At 47.6% G+C, this 24,927-nt stretch overlaps 1 protein-coding gene across 1 annotated transcript in view; it reads right to left on the reverse strand.

The window, feature by feature from the left end:
• LOC143997374 (solute carrier family 7 member 13-like) overlaps window positions 1–24,927 on the reverse strand; it is a 149,594-nt gene that overhangs the window by 120,520 nt on the left and 4,147 nt on the right. The gene's annotated exons all lie outside the window — the stretch shown is intronic.

A 24,927-nucleotide genomic window follows, 5' to 3' on the forward strand; every position in this document is an offset into this window, starting at 1 on the left:
ACTGACAGGCTGACTCCCCCACCCCTTCAACCTCTGCAGCAATTCTGGCAGCACTCATACATCTATTTCTCAAAGACAAGCTCGGGATATGATGCTGAGCATGTGGACTCAACTATTTTGGTTGACCATGGTGCAAGGCCTTTTCTGAGTGTAACCTGTCCTGTTAAACCACTGTATGGTAGAGATGGCCTTGTGGTTCACCCGGCGGTCGGTTCGCGGCAAATTTTGCGCGTTCGGCAGACTACTGGTGCTGTTCGCCCGGCGGACATATGTGTTTACATTGTGAAAGAACTTTGACCCATGATGACACATCCATCATGGGGTACAGGACAGCCAATTGAGACATTTCAGCACATGGACAATTGGACATTCCCCCTACCTTATAAATAGAACTGATCTGGTGGCCATTTTACATTCTGTCTTTTGTCAGTGTAGGGAAAGGTTGCTGTGTGGAGCAGGGACAGATTGTAGTGACACAAATCGCTAGCTATTAGGTCCACAAAAGTCATTTTAAGGACTGGTATAGGTGTAGTACAGTATATAGGGTTCGGTGCACTCCTGCTGACTGCTGGTGTGCTGGTGATTGCTGAGTGCACTGCTGACCAATTCTGCAGCTTTTATCAGTGTAGGGACTGAGGGACAGTTTGGTGTTCTGAGCAGGGACAGTCTGCAAATCACTAGATACTAGGTCCACAAAGGTCCTTTTAAGGACTGGTATAGGTGTACAGTATATAGGGTTGTACACGTATAATATACTTTCTTTCAAAGATACAAAGTATATTCTGTATACTCTCGGTGCTGGTGTCAGTGCTCTATATCACAGTGCTGGTGTCAGTGCTCTCTATCATGGTGCTGATGTCAGTGCTCAGTCTCTATCACGGTGCTGGTTTCAGACAGTGAGGGAGATAGCAGCAGAGAAGCCAATCAGCAGGCAGTGCCAGCACCATGGCTGAGGATCAGCACTGGACTGGCACCTCCGGACCACCACAGTGGAGCCCTGCATAGGTGGGGGTAAGGGCTGGTCAGAGAGAGGGGTCAGGGGATCAAGCACAGGTTGGCACACTGGGACACTGGCACAGGACTGCGCTGCCCTGACTGTGGCACTGATCATCTCCTGCACCCCCTTCATAGCCTGCCCTGACCTTACCTCTCCTCCATGGCCTTCATGCGCTCCTGAATTGTCAAAATTTCACAGATAAAAAAAGAATGCTTGTCGTTGTCGATCCCAGATTCACTTAATACTTTTGTTATGTCAGTGTCTATGTGGTGGGACTATGTGTGCACAGCTAGTAAGTATTTTGTGGCTGAAAATATGACCTGTAGGTTTTTAAGATTCGCCTGCCATTAAAGTCAATGGGGTCCACCGCGAAATTTGTGGTTCGCAAACTTTTGGCCGCGTTCGCTTTTGCGAAACGTCCCGTTGGAAGTTCGTCCATCACTACTGTATGGTTTTGGCCACCATGCTGCAGCTCAGTTTCAGGGTCTCTGCAATCTACTTATAGCCTAGGCCATCTATATGTAGGGCAACAATTCCTTTTTTCAGATCCTCAGAGAGTTCTTAGCCATGAGGTGCCAGGTTGAACTTCAGTGACCAGTATGAGAGCGTAAGACCAATAACACCAAATTTAACACACCTGCTCCCAATTCACACCTGAGACTTTGTAAAACGAATACATTTTTACTTAGGGGTGTACTCACTTTTGTTGCCAGCTGTTTAGACATTAATTGCTGTGTTTTGAGTTATTTTTAGGGGACAGCAAATTTACACTGTTATACAAGCTGTACACTCACTACTTTACATTGTAGCAAAGTAAGTAAGTAGTAATTTCTTCAGTGTTGTCACATGAAAAGATATAATAAAATATTTATAAAAATGTGAGGGTGTACTTACTTTTGTGAGATACTGTATCTATCCTACTTGTATTTCTACACACCTTGCATAGTAAGCCATTCTATTCATGCGCGTTAGTATTTAATGGTCTGCAGAATGATGTAAATGCATTTGGCTCAAATAAAAAGCATCATGCTGGCATGGCACATTATTAGCCCATGTTAACATTACTGGAGCGGTGTGAAGGAAATGATTATTGCACTTTTCATTTGCATCTCATTAACATTAACACAGGCAAGCATTATATGTAACAAAATGTACTACTAACTGGTGAAAAATAAGAAAGGGAAAAAAAGCACTCCAAGAATAATTAACACTGGCTTCAGGCCGCGTACACACGGGCGGACTGTTCGCCCAACCTTGTCCGCTGAACAGTGTTTGGGCGGACAGTCCGCTCGTGTGTGGGCTTTCAGCGGACAGTTTCAGCGGACAGTTGGACGGACAAAGTCTTTCGGAAATTCCGAAAAACTGTCCGCTGAAACTGTGTTTGAGCGGACAGTCCGCCCGTGTGTGGGCTTGTCCGCTGTACTTTCGAAATGAGCGGACTGTTCCCGCTCCGAAAGTCCGCCCATTTCGAGCACGTGTACAGGTAGGCGGGGCCCGCGAAGGAGACGTCGCGGGCTCCGCCGCCTGGAATGGGCTTAAAGGGGAACCCCAACGCCGAAAAAAATCGGCGTGGGGGTTCCCCCCAAGTCCACACCAGACCCTTGCCCGAGCACGCTACCCGGCCGGCCAGGAAAGGGGGGCGAGCGAGCGCGCCCCCCCTCCTGAGCCGTACCAGGCCGCGTGCCCTCAACATGGGAAGTGCCTTGGGGAAGGGGGGGCCGCGCGGCCCCCCCACCCCAAAGCACCTTGTCCCCATGTTGATGAGGACAAGGGCCTCTTCCCGACAACCCTGGCCGTTGGTTGTCGGGGTCTGCGGGCGGGGGGCTTATCGGAATCCGGGAGCCCCCTTTAAGAAGGGGGCCCCCGGATACCGGCCCCCCACCCTATGTGAATGAGTATGGGGTACAATGTACCCCTACCCATTCACCTGTGAAATAAAGTACAATAAAACACACAACACAGAGAAAAAGTATTTTATTGCACAGCCGGGGGTCTTCCGTCTTCGGGGGTCTTCTCGCCGGACTCCTCCGCTATGTGTGTGTAGCTCTTTTGCCAGCGGAGGAGTCCGGCTTTCATCCTCCCCGCCGCCGGCCTCTTCTCCCGACTTCGGGGGTCTTGTCCCCCTCTTTGGTTCTTCTGCCGGGCCACCGCGCCTGGTCCGGTGGCCCGGTCTTCTGTCGCCGTCTTCCGTTCTTCTGTCGCCGCCTTCGGTTCTTCTGCCGGGCCACCGCGCCTTCTTGTAGCTCTTTTACAGGCGGTGGCCCGGTCTTCTGTCGCCGCCGACTTCCGTTCGTGTTCTTCTTGTTCTTCTTGTTCTTCTCCAGGAGATGTTGACACGTCGCTCCCTCCGGCCGGAATGCCAGAGCCGCGCTGTGCGGTCACTTATATAGTGACAATGGGGCGGTGTCACATGGTATATGTCACATGGGTTGGTCACATGGTGACCCCGCCCCCTTACGATGTCATAGTCCCCATGTGACATCAACCCATGTGACCAACCCATGTGACATATACCATGTGACACCGCCCCATTGTCACTATATAAGTGGCAGCGGAGCGTGTCCCTGGCATTCCGGCCGGAGAGATCGTCGAGTCAACATCTCCAGGAGAAGAAGAAGAACAACAAGAAGAAGAACAAGAACGGAAGGCGGCGGCGGCGACGACGACAGCGGCGACAGAAGACCGGGCCACCGCCTGTAAAAGAGCTACAAGAAGGCGCGGTGGCCCGGCAGAAGAACCGAAGGCGGCGACAGAAGAACGGAAGACGGCGACAGAAGACCGGGCCACCGGACCAGGCGCGGTGGCCCGGCAGAAGAACCGAAGAGGGGGACAAGACCCCCGAAGTCGGGAGAAGAGGCCGGCGGCGGGGAGGATGAAAGCCGGACTCCTCCGCTGGCAAAAGAGCTACACACACATAGCAGAGGAGTCCGGCGAGAAGACCCCCGAAGACGGAAGACCCCCGGCTGTGCAATAAAATACTTTTTCTCTGTGTTGTGTGTTTTATTGTACTTTATTTCACAGGTGAATGGGTAGGGGTACATTGTACCCCATACTCATTCACATAGGGTGGGGGGCCGGTATCCGGGGGCCCCCTTCTTAAAGGGGGCTCCCGGATTCCGATAAGCCCCCCGCCCGCAGACCCCGACAACCAACGGCCAGGGTTGTCGGGAAGAGGCCCTTGTCCTCATCAACATGGGGACAAGGTGCTTTGGGGTGGGGGGGCCGCGCGGCCCCCCCTTCCCCAAGGCACCCCCCCATGTTGAGGGCACGCGGCCTGGTACGGCTCAGGAGGGGGGGCGCGCTCGCTCGCCCCCCTTTCCTGGCCGGCCGGGTAGCGTGCTCGGACAAGGGTCTGGTGTGGACTTGGGGGGGACCCCACGCCGATTTTTTTCGGCGTTGGGGTTCCCCTTTAAGCCCATTCCAGGCGGCGGAGCCCGCGACGTTTCCTTCGCGGGCCCCGCCTACCTGTACACGCGCTCGAAATGGGCGGATTTGCCTCCTCCTTACGTGGGCGAGTCCGTTCATTTCAAAAGTTGAGCGAACTGTTTGCCCAACCTTGTTCGTCAAACAGTCCGCTCGTGTGTGGGCAAGTCCGCTCATGCAAATTTTGAGCGGACTGTTTGACAAACTGTTTGCCGAACAAGGTTGGGCGAACAGTCCGCGCGTGTGTACGCGGCCTAAGTGTCCGTGAGGACCAAAGGACTAAGTAATCAGCCTCTTCACGTGCCAAGATTTCCAATTTACAATCCTCTATACAAAATAATATTCAAAGGAAATAAAAATCTGTGGTACCTGAGGTTACAGGGGATCATGACATAAATTATTTTGGCAATTCCTTAGTCATAGTGTTCCCCATAAAACTATATATAAAATTCTCTCTGACATTGCCTTCACCTATGTTTCTTTCCAGAAGAATAGCACCCGTGTAGCTATTAGCCACTGGGCACCTTTTTTTTGTTACTGTTTCATACCTACCAACACAGTGAAGTCGTTACGGGTCCAAAGAACTGCTGAAAGATAAGGGGCAGCAAACTATTTGCAGGAATGTAGTACATAATTGCCCCCTTGCCAGCATTGGGGCATTGGTCACATTATCGGGCCGCTACACCTTGAGGAACATGTGAGCTGCTAGTGCTGGTATTAACATGGAAGGCTTCTGTATTCTTTCTGCCATCTTGCCCTGTGGATTACATCTCACCTGTCTGTGATCTTTGAACCACGAAGATTTAGAGCCTGGTGGAAAGCTGTTATTACAGCTTAAGATAAAGGTGATATTTGCCTCATAGACACCGACCGTTACACTCACTAGATACACATCCATACACTTTTATAGGAAGGACAATTGTAACTGGAGATTTTGACAAATATGGTCAAAATCTATACACAAGGTTTGCTTTGAAAAGTCTACTCACACAGTTCAGTTTCTTCAGTGTCTCCTCTGTTCTTTCAGAGAGCCCCAAACAATAGGAACACACTGGGATGGAAAGAAGCTTTAGTTCCAGCTTGGAGCTCTGTCTCCAACATGTGTTAGGCCAACACATGCTTTTTAGGAGTCAGCAGAAATGTAGTGCATTGGATTAACACATTGGCTAAAGTCAGATGTTCTAGAAACTCTGTCTGTGGGTTCCCCAGGAGCACAGGGCAGATAGTTTATAGACTGATAGATACACACAGACACCTTGCGGCGTTTGCTTTTTAGAGCAAATGGCACATATGCCTATAGAAGTGGTTCTTGTGGTGCAATTTGTGACATATGCAGAACCAGCATGAGTAATACCTGGGCATCTAAAGATATTCAGTTACTGTAGACATGCAGATTATCTCAGTAATCATATTAGTAGATATCGTAGGTACTGTTAGGTCTATTCATCACATAATACATCATACACTTATAAATGATGTTAATTTACTCAAATACAATATTTAATGTAATAGAAAGTTATAGAAACATTTTTTGTTTTTTTTTTCAGTTGTAGTTATGTAGTCATTATCTAACAACAGTAAATATAGAATAGATTTTCAATAAGTTATTTGTGATTTATATTTAGTTTTGATTTGGTCTGAGTAAAAGTGTATTTGTATATATTACCCTACATGTACAAAGTGGTCAATGTCTCAGCAATTCTGTGACAAAACATTGCTCCACATGTACAAAGTGCCAACTCTCGCTGCATTTTTGATAGTTGAGAAGTCTCCAACTAGTTTAGAAGAGTTCTCCTTTAAGGTATGTTTGTTAACGCAATCTATATAACAATCTATATAACAAACAGTCTATGCTTAATCACTACTTTCTAATCACCGGCCTCCTAATGAAAAGCTGCTAGTACAATGGGTCAAACTCGTCCTATTTTCTATTAAAAAAAGTGTGCCACTCTATTCTATGAATATATGTATACAATAAATTATAACAACATCATTTGTGATATTGTATTTCTAAAAACCTTTTGAATAATTCATATATGTATCATTAAAGATTAATATATCAGCTGTGCAATAAATTAATAAAACAAGTTAATATAAAAATAGTGCAAAAAAACAATATAGCCACTGAGCAATAGGTTCATGTTCAAGTTCAATTAAGCCACAAAGTCCAAATAAATAACAGTATAAAAAATACATCCAATCTCTTCTGTAATCTTTTTTTATTAAAGTGCTCACAATAGTGCTGCTAATCTTGCTGCCAAGATCACCCCCAAATGGGCACACGTTCACTTTAAAGGTCTTATATAAGCGTTTCCCATGAAGCTGAAGAATAATTTCTTGGAATACTGCAATACTAGAGACTACAGCCTTTAAAATAATAATCTCCTTATTTGTCAGATGATATACCAATATTAATGATTTGTGGAAATATTTTACTCATATAGCTATTGTCCATGTAAAATTGACTGACAGATAAAAATTATTTTGTTCTTTTACTTTTTATATATATATGCCACTAACAATTGATTTATATTCTTTTATTTTGTTATGTAAAAAGTCAAAAGGTTTTATATATATTTGTTGTGTAGGTGTACCTCGATAAAGTCCCACAGGCATTAATTTTCTTTTGTATTTCTAGATACAGATGGCCCTCAGGTTACAAACAAGATAGGGTCTGTAGGTTTCTTCTTAAAGGGGTTGTAAAGGTAAATGTTTTTCCACCTTAATGCATTCTATGCATTAAAGTGAAAAAACATCTGACACTGCCTGCGCCCCCAGCCCCCCGTTTTACTTACCTGACCCCTTGAAAATCCCGCGCTCTCCCTCGCCGTCCTTTTCACTATTCAGCCTGGCCGCTGATTGGCTGGAGTGGATGGAAGGAAAGCAGCGCAGCCATTGGCTCGCGCTGCTGTCAATCACATCCACTGACGCGGAGCGCCGGGGGGCGGGGCCGTGTGATACAGCGATCGGCTATAGCCGCCGGCTGTATCACGGGAGCGCGCCCGCAGATGCTTTTCACCATGCGAGGGAGCTCGCATGAACGTGAGAAGCACCTGCGGGAGGAAGCCGAGACAGCCGCCGAGGGACCCTAGAAGAGCAGGTTTGGGGCCACTCTGTGCAAAACGAAATGCACAGTGGAGGTAAGTATAACATGTTTGTTATTTTAAAAAAAAGTTGCTAGTCGGAACAGGTACATTTTTTAAGTGTAGCTCCAGCCAAAAAAACGATTTTTAAGCTTTTTGGACAGCATAGGGAAGGGTTAACACCCCTGTAACATTTGTTTTGCTGTCTGTGCCCCTGTTCAGAAGATTTCACCTCACTTTCTGTCCCAATGACAATTGGACTTAGAACATTTTGGGTTGTTGTGGAATAAGCCTTGGTGATAAAGCATCAGCTGGGGTACCTTTTTCCCATATCAACTCTTTCAGGAGTGAATTTCCCTTCCTAGGGGTAGATTTCCTCTCACTTCCTGTTATCTCTCTCTATAAGCAGGAGTCATTTGTAAGTCAGATGTTTGTGACTAGGGGACCGCCTGAATATGAATATTAAACTTCAGAATGGTCTTTATAGAAGTTCTCAATAAAATAGAAAATACACACTCCATCATGCTTTCAGTATACAAAAAACAAGTAAATTTATTTAAAGAAAGATGCCCCAGGTGAAGTCATTATAACGTAATGCGTAGGGTGAAGAACGGTAATGCTAGGACTCAGAAGTGAAGTGAAGTGATGCAAGTAGTGGGTGAGATTTAGTATATGCCTGGGATCTATACTGATGGCACCTTTGTGTAATTTACAATCTTTGCCTCAAGCTGTCAATATTTCATGCACAATATGAGTGCACTTTATGCTGTCAGGTTTCAATTTGGATTTTTATGATATCCATATTGATATCCACATAAATATGGATATACACTATATTATCAAAAGTATTTACACGCACAGGACCTTTAATTGCATCCCAGTCTTCTCCTGTAGGGTTCAATATTGAATTGGCCCACCCGTTGCAGCTATAACAGCTTCAATGCTCCTGGGAGGGATGTCCACAAGGTTTAGGAGTGTGTCTATGGGATTGTTTGACCATTCTTCCAGAAGCGTATTTGTGGGGACAGGCACTGATGTGGACGAGAAGGCCTGGCCAGGTCAGGACACTGTGCAGGTCAGTCAAGTTCCTCAACCCCAAACTCGCTCATCCATGTCTTTATGGACCTTACTTTGTGCACTGGTGAGCAGTCATGTTGGAACAGGAAGGGGCCATCCCCAAACTGTTTCCACAAAGTTGGGAGCATGAAATTGCCTAAAATGTCTTGGCATGCTGACGCCTTAAAAATTCCCTTCACTGAAACTAAGGGACCAAGCCCAACCCCTGGAAAAAAAAGAAGAATGGTAAAACATTCCTATGGACACACTCCTAAACCTTGTGGACAGCCTTCCCAGAAGAGTTGAAGCCGTTATAGCTGCAAAGGGAGAACCGACTCAATATTGAACCCTACGGATGAATACTGGGATACCATTAAAATTTGTGTGCGTGTAAAGGCAGGTGACCCAATACTTTTGGTAATATAGTGTATATCTGCTTCTGAAACTGCCCACCGCACATATACTGCGGCAGGGCGGCCCAGCTGCGTGAAACAATGTACCCGTACCTGGTTTCCTTCTCTGGGTCTCGGGAGCCAGTCAGCGTGTCAACATTGATCACTGTATTAGCCCTTGTACACACGGTCGGAGATTCCGACAACTAAATCTGTCGGATTAATTCCGACGGATTTAGTCCGGAAGAGGTCCAGAAGTGATGTTGCATACACACGGTCGGACTAAGTTGCCGGAAGTTTTGGTTGCCAAGAACGTGGTGACATAAGCCACGTACGACGGCACTAGAAAAAGGAAGTTCAGCACCACGTCCGGCACCCTTTGGGCTCCTTCTGCTGATCTTGTGTTTATCGCGTGTTAGTAGAAGTTTGATGAAGTTGTCGGAAAATTTTACCGACCAGTTGGAAAAGTTGGTCCGTCGGATAATCTGATGGAAACAGTCCGATGGAGACCACACACAGTTGGATTATCCGACAAAACGGTTCGATAGGACACATTCCGTCGGAATCTCCGACCATGTGTACAAGGGCTAAGTGTCACTGGTCAACAAAAAATGTGTCACTTAATGTCCAATTTGTTTACCGTAATGTTGCAGTCCCGCTAAAAATCGCTGATCACTGGCATTACTAGTAAAAATAAAAAATTTAAATTAAAAATTAAAATGCCATAAAAATATCCCATAGTTTATAGACGCAATAATTTTTGCGCAAACCAAGATACACCAGTTTGGATTTTTCATGCAGAATACATATTGGCCTAAATTGATGAAGAAATTCGATTTTTTTTTACATATTTTTATAGCAGAAAGTAAAAAATAATGTTTTTTTTTTTTTCAAAATTGACACTCTTTTTTGTTCATAGCACAAAAAATAAAAACCGCAGAGGTGATCAAATACCACCAGCGCGGCGGCCTTGTGTAGTGTGTTGGCGTCTGTAGGAGTTAGTGGGTGTTCTGTGTACCTTCAACACAGTATACACCGATCGTTATCGGCCGATTTTTTCGTTCTTGCTCTTCTGTAGTGGTTGTTGTCTGCGTGCCCTGACCGCAGTATACACCGCTATATACACCTATATAGCTAGCTATATTTCTCTTTTTTAATAGAGCTTGCAGTCAGTGGTAGGAGATTGTGCGTGATGTCTGCGTGCTCTGAACCCAGTATACACCGCTATATCCATCTATATAGCTAGCTATCTTGCTCGTTTTAAATAGAGCTTGCAGTCAGTGGTGGGAGATTGTGCGTGCTGTCTGCGTGCTCTGAACCCAGTATACACCGCTTTATCCATCTATATAGCTAGCTATCTTGCTCGTTTTAAATAGAGCTTGCAGTCAGTGGTAGGAGATTGTGCGCGCTGTCTGCGTGCTCTGAACCCAGTATACACCGCTTTATCCATCTATATAGCTAGCTATCTTGCTCGTTTTAAATAGAGCTTGCAGTCAGTGGTAGGAGCTTGTGTGTGCTGGCTGCGTGCTCTGATCTCTGAGGACTTCCAGAGTGGGGGAGGAAGAGAGGGAGCTGATGACTTCAGTAAGCCCAGGCCAGGTGCCTGTTTCTCAGCCTAATGAAGGACGTGGAGCCCCTAAGCTCCTGGAGCTCGTCAAGGAGGAGAGGTTGTTTTTGGAGAACCAGCTGGATCTTGCAGATTGGTCTCTGAGACAGCCAGGAGAGGATGCGGAGAAATCTGCAGACAGAAGGAAGAAAGCTAAAAGCTTAATTGTGAAGGCTTCCCGCAGCTACTGCGAGAAAATGAAGGTCCTGGCGGAGCTAAGGAACCGGAGAGACAGATCGGGTGTTGTAAAGAGACAGGAGTTCAAGACGGTGATAGACGGGTTGAAGAAGCAGTGCAACTTGATGGGTGAGCTGTTATCCAACCTGATTGACAGTGCTTCTAGTGAGAAAGATTTTCTATCTAATGTGGACAAAGCGATGAGAATTGCGTGTGACGAGGGGACCCAGGCAGGGAGACGCCGCAGACAGCGTTCAGCCCCTGACACAGCGCCTGAAGAGGAAATGGCGGGTCCCTCTGTGGAAGCCAGCCATGAAGAAAAGGAAAGTGCGGTGGAAAGAAAGGTGGCCAGTGACAAACCAGAGGGAAAGACTGTGGTGGAAAGAAAGCCAGCGGTGTGTAAAGAAACAGTTTTGGAGAGAGAGAGTGCTGTGAAGGCTGGAAATGTGAAGAGCATTCCTGGTGAAAAGACTGCTAGCCCTGCTAACTCCGCTAATCCTGCAGAGGGGTCAGGTAAGCCTAAGGGTTGCCAGCCTATGAATGAGGCTGTGTCCCCAGAGGGCAGGTTAGACCCCGGTGAAGTGGGAAGGAGGCAGCAAAAGGACATTAAAGACAGGAGTGTTGTTAAGAAGATACCAGTGGTGCAGCTTGCTAGGATAGTAAGCAAAGGAAAAATGGACTTACCTGTACAGTCCCCAGTGATCCCAGCCGGTGGTTGCAAGCAGGGCACGCCGTCAGTTGCGTTGTCGGCTGCCACTGCTGCAAGCCGGTCTCAGGGTAAGGGGACTAGGGTATATGAGAGTCAAGCCAACTTGGCTGCCGCTGTGGGCAGCGGTGCAGTGTCGGCCGGCGGCATTGCATCTGACAGTTCGGGAATGGCGGCCGTGAATAAGAAAACGCCGTCTTCCCGCGAGAGGAGGGGTGGTGCTACTGACCGCGAGGCCAATAGTAGCGCGGGAAGGGGTGATGACGCACTTCCGGTGCGCGAGCTGGTTCATGGCGGGAATAGCCCGCGGCCGGAAGTGGCGGTGGCGGGTCCGGAAGTTGACCCCGAGGGTCGTTTTCAAAGGACTTCCGGTCTGCTTTCTGGTCAAGAGAGTGTAAACAGTAACAGTAATGTTGAAATGTCTAGTTGTATAGTGCCAGAACAAGCTACGGCCTGGGGTGACTGCCCAATGGGCGAGCTTGATGGTGAGAACCCTGCAATGACGTTCATTCGCGGCTTGGAGGGTTCTCAATCAGGGCCGAGCCAAGTGTCAGTGGATTCCTGCGGGGCCCATATGGAGGTGGAGTGGCAGGAAGCCTGGGAGGCTTTGCTTTATAGCTCTGAGGATGAGACCTATCCTAAAGTTCAGGCTGGGGTAAACGATGTGGGGAGTGTGACTTCCCATGCCGTGAGTGGGGGGGCTGCTTCTCATGTTGTACCCCCAGTGTCTGTGGCAGAGGCTCCTCCTCCGGGACCCGTACTAAGGGGGACACCGGAGGTAAGGTTGCTGACGGCACTTGGTGAAAGGCGTTCCTACGCCAATGTGGCTGGGTCCAGTGTGCCTCTGGACCACCTGTACCACCAGTTTGGGGCCAGTAACTTTCGGGTACCCCCGGCTGGTCAGACCCCTGGGGCCAGTACTTGGTCTAGGGGGACAGGTGGTCCGGAGCGCAAGCGTAGGAATGTGGTCCAGCTGAGATGGGAGGGTGAAGGTCAGTGCCCCACGAGGGGTCAAGTGGTTGACATGGTCCTGGCGTTGGGGTTCAGGGTGGCTGAGCTATTTGCTGTGATCCACCCAGCTGGCACCCCTGACTTTGATGTCAGTTTCACCAACGCTGTGACCATGGAGCGTTTTATAACCGCTTTTGGGTTGGTTAAAGGGGCTGATCCCTGGAAAGGGTTCCGCCTGATTCCTTTGAGTAGGCAGGAGGAGATTAAAAACCTGATGGTGTTAGTAAGGAACGAAAGCCTGCCCCCGGAGGACATAGCAACTTGGCTGGGGAGACACGGCCAGTTGCAGTGTCCTCTAAATAAATGCTTAGACGAGCGTGGGGTATGGACTGGAGCATGGAACACCAGGATTCGTTTGAGAAGATCTGGCAACACGGTTGCACATGTCCCAGGAAGTGCTTTCCTGGGACGAGACAGAATCCTGGTGTTCTACCCAGGCCAGCCCCGTAGGTGTTTCAGGTGTGGGTGTCCAACCCACATGAGTGCAGATTGCACAGTTGTGCGCTGCACTAAGTGCAATAAGTTTGGACACTCAGGTGACACGTGTGGGTTGATCTGCTGCAACCTTTGCGGTCAAATGGGGCATCCCTTTAGCAGATGCCCCAGAGCCTACAGGGGTGAAGCTGCAGCAGGTGGTGGGCCAGGAGGGGATAGTGCACCTCCTCCTGCTGGGCAGAGTTCTGGAGGGGAAAGGCAGGGAAGCGCTCCTACGGCGGAGCCACAGGGTGCACCTCGAGCCCAGAAGGCAAGTAGGGTCCCTCAAAGAGAAAAGGGGGTACGGCCTGCAGATGTTGCCCAGGCCCCTGTCACTGAAGTTCAGGTGCCCGGTCCAGATATTGGTCAGGTGGAGGTAGTTGGGCCTCCCCTTTTGGATAAGGGGGGGGCACAGGGTTCTGTTTCCCAGGTTACTGCTCCCACTCCCCTTCCTCGGAGATGTAGGCCGGGCAGACGTCTGGTCACTGTCTCCTCATCCGATTCTTCGGCTGGGGATGACAGGTCTGGGGAGGAGGAGATGGAAGTCTCGGTTAAGGGGGCTCAGAAACGCCCAAAAGAAGTATCGGATGAGGAGGGTGAAGTGGCTTGGGTCACGATTAGGAAAAAGCAGGGGAAGAAGAAGAAAAAAAGGGCCCCGTTACCTGAGGTGGATCCTGGGCCACCAGAAGGGCCTAGCAGTAGGGGTGATGCTCTACTTATAAATTTTTCTTCTGGGGAGGAGGAGGGGGAAGATGATATGTAAAAATTGTTTTTTTCCCTTTTTGACTGTATAGTTTATCGTTGTTAGTTTTTGTAAAGTGAATGTAAACTGATGTTTGTTTTGTTATGTTAAGCTTGTAATTTGGTAGCAGTATACTGGAATAAAAAAAAAAAAAATATCCATCTATATAGCTAGCTATCTTTCTCGTTTTAAATAGAGCTTGCAGTCAGTGGTAGGAGATTGTGCGTGCTGTCTGCGTGCTCTGAACCCAGTATAAACCGCTTTATCCATCTATATAGCTAGCTATCTTGCTCGTTTTAAATAGAGCTTGCAGTCAGTGGTAGGAGATTGTGCGTGCTGTCTGTGTGCTCTGAACTCAGTATACACCACTTTATCCATCTATATAGCTAGCTATCTTGCTCGTTTTAAATAGAGCTTGCAGTCAGTGGTAGGAGATTGTGCGTGCTGTCTGCGTGCTCTGAACCCAGTATACACCGCTATATGCACCTATATAGCTAACTATCTTGCTCGTTTTAAATAGCGCTTGTAGTCAGTGGTAGGAGATTGTGCGTGCTGTCTGCGTGCTCTGAACCCTGCATACACCGATATATCCATCTATATAGCTAGCTATCTTGCTCGTTTTAAATAGAGCTTGCAGTCAGTGGTAGGAGATTTTGCATGCTGTCTGCGTGCTCTGAACCCAGTATACACCGCTTTATACATCTATATAGCTAGCTATCTTGCTCGTTTTAAATAGAGCTTGCAGTCAGTGGTAGGAGATTGTGCGTGCTGTCCGCGTGCTCTGAACCCTGTATACACCGCTTTATCCATCTATATAGCTAGCTATCTTGCTCGTTTTAAATAGAGCTTGCAGTCAGTGGTAGGAGATTGTGCGTGCTGTCTGCGTGCTCTGAACCCAGTATACACCGCTATATGCACCTATATGGCTAACTATCTTGCTCGTTTTAAATAGAGCTTGCAGTCAGTGGTAGGAGATTGTGCGTGCTGTCTGCGTGCTCTGAACCCATTATACACTGCTATATCGACCTATATAGCTAACTATCTTGCTCGTTTTAAATAGAGCTTGTAGTCAGTGGTAGGAAATTGTGTGTGCTGTCTGCGTGCTCTGAACCCAGTATACACCGCTATATCCACCTATATAGCTAACTATCTTGCTCATTTTAAATAGAGCTTGCAGTCAGTGATAGGAGATTGTGCGTGCTCTGGACCCAGTATACACCACTATATCCATCTATATAGCTAGCTATCTAGCTCGTTTTAAATAGAGATTGCAGTCAGTGGTAGGAGATTGTGCATGCTGTCTGCGTGCTCTGAACCCAGTATACACCGCTATATGCACCTATATAGCTAACTATCTTGCTCGTTTTAAATAGAGCTTGTAGTCAGTGGTAGGAGATTGTGCGCGCTGTCTGCGTGCTCTGAACCCAGTATACACCGCTATATCCATCTATATAGCTAGCTATCTTGCTCGTTTTAAATAGAGCTTGCAGTCAGTGGTAGGAGATTGTGCGTGCTGACTGCGTGCTCTTAACCCAGTATACACCGCTATATCCACCTATATAGCTAACTATCTTGCTCGTTTTAAATAGAGCTTGCAGTCAGTGATAGGAGATTGTGCGTGCTCTGGACCCAGTATACACCACTATATCCATCTATATAGCTAGCTATCTTGCTCGTTTTAAATAGATCTTGCAGTCAGTGGTAGGAGATTGTGCGTGCTGTCTGCATGCTCTTAACCCAGTATACACTGCTATATCCATCTATATAGCTAGCTATCTTGCTCGTTTTAAATAGAGCTTGCAGTCAGTTGTAGGAGATTGTGCGTGCTGTCTGCGTGCTCTGAACCCAGTATACACCGTTATATCCACCTACATAGCTCTTCTCTAATTGAGCCATCTGCCATCTGCAGGAGTTAGTGATTGTTGTGTGTGCCTCCAGCACAATATACACTACCCAATTGCTGGTTTTTCCAACTCCCTTCAGGCCATTACCATGTCTGGAAGGCCAGTAAGTAGAGGCAGACAGGCACGAGCCGATAAAAGAGTGCAAGCAGGCTCTGTGTCTAGAGACAACAGTGCTGGTCGTGGACGCGGTGCATCGTCATCATCAGCACGTGCCCATGGGACACGCTTGTCCTTCTTTTCGGCAGCTGGACATGTTGAGCCGCAACATGCCAACGACTTGGTAGAGTGGATGACCAAGCCCTCTTCATCCTCCTCATCCTCTCTCACCCAGGCTCAGGGTACTAGCAATGCAGCTGCCAACGCATCGTCTTCCCTCCTCTCAATGTCATCATCAGTGACTCCTTCCCTAGACCCACCACGTCCTCCTGAGGAGTCTCCTGGACTCTTTGAGCACAGTGTTGGGTACATGCTCCAGGAGGATGCCCAGTGTTTTGTAGGCTCTGATGATGATATTCAGCTAGAGGAAGGCAGTAGCATGAATGCAGAGAGAGGGGATGCTCAAGAAGGACAGCAATCTGGCATTCATGTTCCACAAGCTGCAGCATACTGCCAGGTTTGCTCCAGCGATGAAGAGGGAGGAGATGATGAGGGCACTGACTCCACGTGGGTGCCTGGTAGGAGAGAGGAGGAGGAGGAGGAGGCACATGTCCAACGAGGCAGGATGCCCTCCGGGGGCTAGCTTAGGGGCAGCACACTAACTGAATCACACCGCAGAGCTCTGCCTGTGCAGGGTGCTGCCTCTGCACGTTATTCTAATAGTTCTTTGGTGTGGGCCTTTTTTGAGACGAGTGCATCAGATCGCACTGCTGCTATTTGCAATATATGTCTCAAGTGTATCTCGCATGGCCAAAACATCAGCCGCTTGGGCACCACATGCTTGACCAGACATATATTGACCTGCCATGCAGCTTATTGGGAAGCGTACCTCAAAGACCCACACCAAAGAACAAAGCGGACCTCTCCTTGCTCCTCATCAGCTGGGATCTCCAACCCCACTAGACCTTCAGTCCTCTCTGAAACCTGCTCTGAGAGGAATGAAGGTGTAGAATTAGGTGTGTCACAGCCAAGTGCTTCCGGGCACTCTGCTAGCAGTACACCCACGTCCGATTATAGCAGGCAAATGTCCCTGCCCCAGCTGCTGGACCGGCGAAAGAAGTTCACTCCCAGCCATCCACATGCCCAGCGGTTGAATGCTAAATTGCTAGCACTTCAACTGCTGCCTTTTCAGTTGGTAGACTCGGCCCCCTTCCGTGAGTTTGTACAATGTGCGGTTCCTAAGTGGCAGGTCCCCAAACGCCACTTTTTCTCACGGAAGGCGATTCCGGCTTTCTACCGGCATGTGGAAGGCAATGTTCTTGCCTCGCTGGACAGGGCAGTCAGCGGTAAGGTGCATATTACCGCTGACTCATGGTCCAGCAGGCATGGACAGGGACGTTACCTGTCTTTCACGGCCCATTGGGTCACTCTTCTGGCAGCTGGGAAGGATGCAGGACAAGGTGCAGTAGTGTTGGAGGTTGTTCCGCCACCACGCCTCCAAAATGCTACTACTGGCTGTGACACACCTCTCTCCTCCACCCCCTCCTCTTCTTCTTCCTCCATGGCCTCTTCCAGTGCTCTGTCCTCAGAACCAGCAGTGCTCCGTAGGCGTTCCAGGGGCTACGCAATTACGCAGGCAAAACAATGCCATGCCGTGCTTGTGCTGGTTTGTTTGGGGGACAGGAGCCACACTGGGGCGGATGTTTTGTCAGCTCTGCAGGGGCAGGCCGAGAGGTGGTTGACGCCTGGAATGGTGGTTTGCGACAATGGCACCAACCTCCTCTCCACCCTCAGACAAGGACAACGGACCCATGTGCCCTGTGTGGCTCACAACCTTCACCTGGTGGTGCAGCGGTTCTTGGGCAGGTACCCAGGCTTACAGGATGTCCTGAAGCAGGCCAGGAAAGTCTGTGTGCATTTCCGCCAATCATTTAATGCCTGTGCTCAGCTGGCTGAGCTCCAAAAGGAGTTGAACCTGCCCAAGAACCGCCTTATATGTGACATGCCCACCAGGTGGAACTCAACGTTGGCCATGCTGCAGCGGCTGCACACGCAGCAGAGGGCCATCAATGAGTACCTGTGTGACTACGGCACCAGGACAGGGTCAGGGGAGCTCGGTTTTTTCTCACCACGCCAATGGTGATCAGGGATGCATGCACTGTCCTGTCACCGTTTGAGGAGGCCACAAGGATGGTGAGCAGTGACAGTGCATGCATCAGTGACACTGTACCTCTTGTCCACCTCTTGGAGCATACGCTGCGTGGAATAATGGACAGGGCACTTGAGGCAGAACAGAGGCAGGAAGAGGAGGATTTCCTTGCCTCTCAAGGCCCCCTTTATCCAGACAGTGTTCCTGCTGTGCCACCCATCACACAGAAAGAGGATGAGGAGGAGGAGGAGGAGGAGGAGGATTATTGTGTCAGCATGGAGGTGGAGGCTGGTACTCAGCATCAGCAGCAGCAGCAGTCTTGTAGGGATGATTTACAGTCCCAAGAAACCCGTGGACTTGTACGAGGCTGGGAGGAGGTAGCTGCGGGATCATGTTGTCCTTAGTGACCCAGAGGACTCCGGACCGAATGCCTCAACTAACCTACGCTGCATGGCCTCCCTGATCCTGCAAAGCCTGCGGAAGGATCCTCGTATTCTTCGGATCAAGGAGAGGGACCATTACTGGCTGGCCACTCTCCTTGATCCACGATACAAGGGTAAGGTTGCCGACCTTATCTTGCCATCGCAGAGGGAGCAGAGGATGAGACATCTCCGGGAGGCCTTGCAGAAAGGTCTGTGCAACGCGTTCCCAGAGACTAGGAGGTTACAAACTCTTGGTCCTGGACAACGTGTTGCTGAGGCATCGGTCAGAAGGAGGGGTGGAGAAGGTGGCCGTCTGACTGATGCTTTCAGACAATTTTTTAGTCCGCAGCCCCAAGGTATGATCGGTTCCAGCAACCATCGCCAGCGTCTAATTTACATGGTGCAGGAATACCTAGGGGCAAGGTCAGACTTGGACACCTTTCCCACCGAAAATCCTCTGGCTTACTGGGTCTTGAGGATGGATCACTGGCCAGAGCTAGCACAGTATGCAATTGAGCTACTGGCCTGTCCTGCATCCAGCGTTTTTTCGGAACACACCTTCAGTGCTGCTGGTGGCTTTGTTACCGATCACAGGGTGTGCCTGTCCACCGAATCAGTTGATCGACTGACCTTCATCAAGTTGAATCAGTCTTGGATCACCCAAAGCTACCAAGCACCTGAAGCTGATGTAACCGAATAATTTTTTTTGAAATATCACATCCCTTCAAGACTGCCTATGCTGATGCTGAGTGACTGTCCTGTTATGTTGATTGTCTATCCTCTTCCTCCTCCGCTGATATGTTGGAAGAACATTTTTGGTTCTGGGTGATGCCATCAGCCCAATTTTTCTGCCCCTGTTTAACAGGGGCGTTTAATTACAATTTTTGATGCAATGCTTTGCAGCAGGGCTAATTCCTGCACTAAAACTAGAGTATATGGGAGAGGTTGCAGTGTCGTGGCACCAGCACCAGTGCCTAAGGCCCAATTTTTCTGCCCCTGTTCAACAGGGGCATTTAATTACAATTTTTGATGCAATGCTTTGCAGCAGGGCTAATTCCTGCACTAAAACTAGAGTATATGGGAGAGGTTGCAGTGTCGTGGCACCAGCACCAGTACCTAAGACCCAATTTTTTTGCCCTTGTTTAACAGGGGCATTTAATTACAATTTTTGATGCAATGCTTTGCAGCAGGGCTAATTCCTGCACTAAAACTAGAGTATATGGGAGAGGTTGCAGTGTCGTGGCACCAGCACCAGTGCCTAAGGCCCAATTTTTCTGCCCCTGTTTAACAGGGGCGTTTAATTACAATTTTTGATGCAATGCTTTGCAGCAGGGCTAATTCCTGCACTAAAACTAGAGTATATGGGAGAGGTTGCAGTGTCGTGGCACCAGCACCAGTGCCTAGGGCCCAATTTTTCTGCCCCTATTTAACAGGGCGTTTAATTACAATTTTTGATGCAATGCTTTGCAGCAGGGCTAATTCCTGCACTAAAACTAGAGTATATGGGAGAGGTTGCAGTGTCGTGGCACCAGCACCAGTGCCTAAGACCCAATTTTTCTGCCCTTGTTTAACAGGGGCATTTAATTACAATTTTTGATGCAATGCTTTGCAGCAGGGCTAATTCCTGCACTAAAACTAGAGTATATGGGAGAGGTTGCAGTGTCGTGGCACCAGCACCAGTACCTAAGACCCAATTTTTCTGCCCCTGTTTAACAGGGGCGTTTAATTACAATTTTTGATGCAATGCTTTGCAGCAGGGCTAATTCCTGCACTAAAACTAGAGTATATGGGAGAGGTTGCAGTGTCGTGGCACCAGCACCAGTGCCTAAGGCCCAATTTTTCTGCCCCTGTTTAACAGGGGCGTTTAATTACAATTTTTGATGCAATGCTTTGCAGCAGGGCTAATTCCTGCACTAAAACTAGAGTATATGGGAGAGGTTGCAGTGTCGTGGCACCAACACCAGTACCTAAGACCCAATTTTTCTGCCCTTGTTTAACAGGGGCATTTAAATACAATTTTTGATGCAATGCTTTGCAGCAGGGCTAATTCCTGCACTAAAACTAGAGTATATGGGAGAGGTTGCAGTGTCGTGGCACCAGCACCAGTGCCTAAGGCCCAATTTTTCTGCCCCTGTTTAACAGGGGCGTTTAATTACAATTTTTGATGCAATGCTTTGCAGCAGGGCTAATTCCTGCACTAAAACTAGAGTATATGGGAGATGTTGCAGTGTCGTGGCACCAGCACCAGTGCCTAAGGCCCAATTTTTCTGCCCCTATTTAACGGGGGCGTTTAATTATAATTTTTGATGCAATGCTTTGCAGCAGGGCTAATTCCTGCACTAAAACTAGAGTATATGGGAAAGGTTGCAGTGTCGTGGCACCAGCACCAGTGCCTAAGGCCCAATTTTTCTGCCCCTGTTTAACAGGGGCGTTTAATTACAATTTTTGATGCAATGCTTTGCAGCAGGGCTAATTCCTGCACTAAAACTAGAGTATATGGGAGATGTTGCAGTGTCGTGGCACCAGCACCAGTGCCTAAGGCCCAATTTTTCTGCCCCTATTTAACGGGGGCGTTTAATTACAATTTTTGATGCAATGCTTTGCAGCAGGGCTAATTCCTGCACTAAAACTAGAGTATATGGGAGAGGTTGCAGTGTCGTGGCACCAGCACCAGTGCCTAGGGCCCAATTTTTCTGCCCCTATTTAACAGGGCATTTAATTACAATTTTTGATGCAATGCTTTGCAGCAGGGGTAATTCCTGCACTAAAACTAGAGTATATGGGAGAGGTTGCAGTGTCGTGGCACCAGCACCAGTGCCTAAGACCCAATTTTTCTGCCCTTGTTTAACAGGGGCATTTAATTAAAATTTTTGATGCAATGCTTTGCAGCAGGGCTAATTCCTGCACTAAAACTAGAGTATATGGGAGAGGTTGCAGTGTCGTGGCACCAGCACCAGTACCTAAGACCCAATTTTTCTGCCCCTGTTTAACAGGGGCGTTTAATTACAATTTTTGATGCAATGCTTTGCAGCAGGGCTAATTCCTGCACTAAAACTAGAGTATATGGGAGAGGTTGCAGTGTCGTGGCACCAGCACCAGTGCCTAAGGCCCAATTTTTCTGCCCCTGTTTAACAGGGGCGTTTAATTACAATTTTTGATGCAATGCTTTGCAGCAGGGCTAATTCCTGCACTAAAACTAGAGTATATGGGAGAGGTTGCAGTGTCGTGGCACCAGCACCAGTACCTAAGACCCAATTTTTCTGCCCTTGTTTAACAGGGGCATTTAATTACAATTTTTGATGCAATGCTTTGCAGCAGGGCTAATTCCTGCACTAAAACTAGAGTATATGGGAGAGGTTGCAGTGTCGTGGCACCAGCACCAGTGCCTAAGGCCCAATTTTTCTGCCCCTGTTTAACAGGGGCGTTTAATTACAATTTTTGATGCAATGCTTTGCAGCAGGGCTAATTCCTGCACTAAAACTAGAGTATATGGGAGATGTTGCAGTGTCATGGCACCAGCACCAGTGCCTAAGGCCCAATTTTTCTGCCCCTATTTAACGGGGGCGTTTAATTATAATTTTTGATGCAATGCTTTGCAGCAGGGCTAATTCCTGCACTAAAACTAGAGTATATGGGAGAGGTTGCAGTGTCGTGGCACCAGCACCAGTGCCTAGGGCCCAATTTTTCTGCCCCTATTTAACAGGGCGTTTAATTACAATTTTTGATGCAATGCTTTGCAGCAGGGCTAATTCCCGCACTAAAACTAGAGTATATGGGAGAGGTTGCAGTGTCGTGGCACCAGCACCAGTGCCTAAGACCCCATTTTTCTGCCCTTGTTTAACAGGGGCATTTAATTACAATTTTTGATGCAATGCTTTGCAGCAGGGCTAATTCCTGCACTAAAACTAGAGTATATGGGAGAGGTTGCAGTGTCGTGGCACCAGCACCAGTACCTAAGACCCAATTTTTCTGCCCTTGTTTAACAGGGGCATTGAATTACAATTTTTGATGCAATGCTTTGCAGCAGGGCTAATTCCTGCACTAAAACTAGAGTATATGGGAGAGGTTGCAGTGTCGTGGCACCAGCACCAGTGCCTAAGGCCCAATTTTTCTGCCCCTGTTTAACAGGGGCGTTTAATTACAATTTTTGATGCAATGCTTTGCAGCAGGGCTAATTCCTGCACTAAAACTAGAGTACATGGGAGATGTTGCAGTGTCGTGGCACCAGCACCAGTGCCTAGGGCCCAATTTTTCAGCCCCTGTTTAACAGGGACATGTAATTACAATTCTTGATATAATATTTCACAGGAGGGCCCGTTCCTGTGCCCACCCAGAGTAACTGTGAGGACTTATAGTGTTGTGGCACCAGCACCACAACCACCAAATGTAAATTTTTCTACCACTGTTCAACAATGGCATGTAATTACAATTCTTGATATAATCGTTCATGGCAGGGCGCACCAGCGCCCACCAAGAGTCCCTTTGAGGGCTTACAATGTTGTGGCAAAACCAACACCTTGTTCCGCCATTTCTGCAGAGCATATAGGGCAGGCCCCTACTTTCAAACATCCAACTTACAAACATCTCCTACTTGCAAACAGAAGGAGACAACAGCAAGTGAGATGAAAAAAGACGGACGGCAAAACAAATTATACAGGGGTGATAACCCTTCCCTATGTTTTCCAAAAAGCTTAAAAATAGTTTTTTTGACTGGAGCTACACTTTAAAAATGTACCAGTTGAAAATTACAAACAGATTCTACTTAACACAACAAATCTACACAGTCCCTGTCTTGTTTGCACTGCCTGTATACTGCTTTTCTAAGTATATAGGGCCTGGGGGCCACACGTATTTCCTTTTTTTAATATGGGTACGGGGTTCCCCTTAATATCCGTACAAGACCCAAAGGGGCTGGTAATGGGCAGGGAGGGCTACCCATGCCATTTTTCTCAATGATTTTCTGTTTCAATATGTTTATTGAGAATTTGAATAAACAGAAATAAACAAGAGATTACAATCTACTCCTTGTGAGCCCTCACAGGGGCCACTAATCATGAATACAAAACCAAAGGGCAAACCATCACAGTATACTTCCAATAACTCAAGATAAGGAAGGGAAATGAGCAGGGGATGAAATTGAGACTGGTTCAGTACCAAACAACTCGTTCCCTTGTTGTTTCCTGAGGGTGAGCCCTTTCTCAATGATTTTCAACCATATTGCAGGAACCAGATATAACATTAAAACCGCAAGCAGTTTTAAATGACGTTATTTCCATTAAATTTCATTTTGTGCAGGGACTGTTCTAAACACGGGAAACACGTGGCACTTCACAGGCATACTATAGACACCCCCCAGGCACGATATTTAAAGGAATATTTCACTTTTTTTTCACTTTAATCGTCATTAAAATCAGTGCTCCGGCCAAAACGGACATTTTTAAAACTTTTTTTAGCATTGACCCATGTCCCCTGGGGCAGAAGCCAGGTCCCCAAACCCTTTTTAGGACAGTATCTTGCATATTAGCCGTTAAAATTAGCACTTTTAATTTCAAACGTTCGAGTCCCATAGACTTCAATGGGGTTCTAACGTTCGTACGAATTTGGGATCCGTTCAAAAGTTCTGGTGCGAACCGAACCGGGGGGGGGGGGGGGGGGGGGGTTCGGCTCATCCCTAACCACCAAAAGAAAGCTCTATTTGTAGGAAAAAAAGGACATCAATTTTGTTGGGTACAGTGTCACATTACTGTGCAATTGTCAGTTAAATAAACGCAGTGAGGTATTGCAAAAAATGGCCTGGTCATTAAGGGGGTAAAACCTTCCAGGCTGAAGTGGAGATTGACTTTTATGTACTATTTGTTCTATGATCTTACTTTATGAGTTTATTGCACACTTAGTATATTGAGTTTAATGATGCATTTATAAAATGTTTAAAGGGCTGTAAGAACTTACAATGTCATTATGTTATTTATTAACTTATTGTATACAAATTCACGTAGAACATGGAACTTTTTTTATAGGTTTGATAACATATTCAAGAAATGCCTATGTTCTGTATTTATTAAAGCATTTCGAAGTCAAGGGTTGAATTTTTTTAAATTAATCTTTTTATTTCAGATGTCTGAATGACCTAAAATGACTTTTTTTTTTTGTCCATTGATGGAAAAACAATGTCTTTTCTGAAAGTGCTGACAGAAAGGAGGAAGAAAGGCTGGGATTTCACTCCCCGGACCGCTGGAGTGGCTGTGGGGGTGCTAACAACTCTGCAACCCCAAAAGTAAATATAGTGGAGATCAGAGAGAAGGTGTCCAGAGTTAGTTCAACTTTATATTTTTTTCTGTAAGGCTAGGTTCACATTGCTGCGATGCGGGAACGCCGCGAATCCGCGGCGTTTTCCCGCATCGCACACCTCCCGCCGGCAGTTCACACTGCCCTATGCGGACGGCTGGGGGTGTCAATGTTATGTTAATGACACCCCCAGATCCGTCGGCATATCGCAGTGCGATCTGCCGACTCGCACAGGAATCGGATCGCATGGTGTAAACCCCCATGCGATCCGATTCCGTTGCGGACCCAAAAAAGGGTCCCGTGCGAGTTTGCTGCGGGACCGCTGCGAGTTCAGCCATACTATCTGTATGGCTGAACTCGCAGCGCTACGGAGATCGGATGTGATTTGCTGTGCGAATCACATC

This window comes from Lithobates pipiens, unplaced genomic scaffold, assembly GCF_037356315.1.
Source record: "Lithobates pipiens isolate NorthernLeopardFrog02 unplaced genomic scaffold, aLitPip1_a1.2 Scaffold_19, whole genome shotgun sequence".
NCBI classification, from domain to species: Eukaryota; Metazoa; Chordata; class Amphibia; order Anura; family Ranidae; genus Lithobates; species Lithobates pipiens.